Consider the following 1,275-nt stretch of genomic DNA (forward strand, 5'->3'; position numbering starts at 1 on the left):
TATGGGGAGATGAGTTGGATGGATTAAGAAATAATTCTTTTCTTCTGACATAAGAGGAGTTCTTCTGAAGCTTGAGTATGCAGTTTGAAGCAAGTGCAATGGACAGAGAAAGAGTGACAGGATAAGTGCTTGTGCTACCTGGTGCCCAGAGGATACTATAAGTTTCTGTCTCTATGAAATATTTTGGGCTACTCTACACAAATCCAAATGAAACTGCCTTGCATTTGCTACATCAGATTTGATTTCACCTATTGGAGCTCTGGCATGTAGTCCATGTGATATTGTAATACCTTCTTGCAAGGGAAAGTGCTTTGGGACTACATTGCAGTGAATAGACCATTGTAGAATTTCTTTCCTAAAATGTAAATCCTAAGCAGAAAACATTCTTGTACGAGTAGAAAAAACGAGCTATTAATTTTTTTTATATATTTACACTCCCTTTCATTTTAGAAATATTTGTAAATATTATTTAGTAAAAAGGGGAAATTAAAAAATTGCTGGTCTGGAATTCCGGAATATCAATCAAAGCTCCTAAAACCATTGTGACTATATGTTGTTCTCTTATATTCAGTGAGACCTTGTATTCCCAAACAGCATGGAACTTGAGCATTTTTATTCAAATGCCTAATTGTGTCCCTGCATGAGCTAGATCCGAAGCACATTCAAATCACAGAATCCACTGGTTTTGATTGGAATCTGGTTAAAGCCTTAAATGCAGAATAAAATGCACATTTGTGAAAGAGAGGTAGTTGGTGGGTGTAATCCCAATAGTCCACTTGAAAATAGTTTCAAATGAGGTTTTTATGTTGCCTGCATGATATAAATGTGTTGCACAAGTTCTACCATGGAAATATGTCTGACCATGTTTCTCCTTTTATTTATATGTATGTTACCCGAATGATAAACTTCTAGCTATACCAAGTCAGAAGAAAGAGGAAGTAGCAAGAGATTTAGAGCAAATATGCACTTTTTAAGAATGTGGTTACAAACCTGTGGTTATTCCCTAATAGTGTGGTGAGTCTTTTAGACTTACAGAAAAGAGCAGTTTTCTTTTAAAGTAATATTTGAAGTTAACAAATTTCTAATCATAAACCTTAGTCCACTTGTACTGCACAGGTTTAACTGGCCCATATCTGGTGTTTACTTTGATGGAAGATCTCAGAAAAACAGCCAGGAATCACAAGAAGTGAGTTTAGTAATTCAAGAGTTGCTGTTAGGACTGTGTATGTATTGTTCACATAAGATAAAGCTTTTATACATTACTTGAATGGCCAA

The sequence above is a fragment of the Charadrius vociferus genome, unplaced genomic scaffold (genome assembly GCF_000708025.1).
Source record: "Charadrius vociferus isolate BGI_N301 unplaced genomic scaffold, ASM70802v2 scaffold411, whole genome shotgun sequence".
Taxonomy (NCBI): domain Eukaryota; kingdom Metazoa; phylum Chordata; class Aves; order Charadriiformes; family Charadriidae; genus Charadrius; species Charadrius vociferus.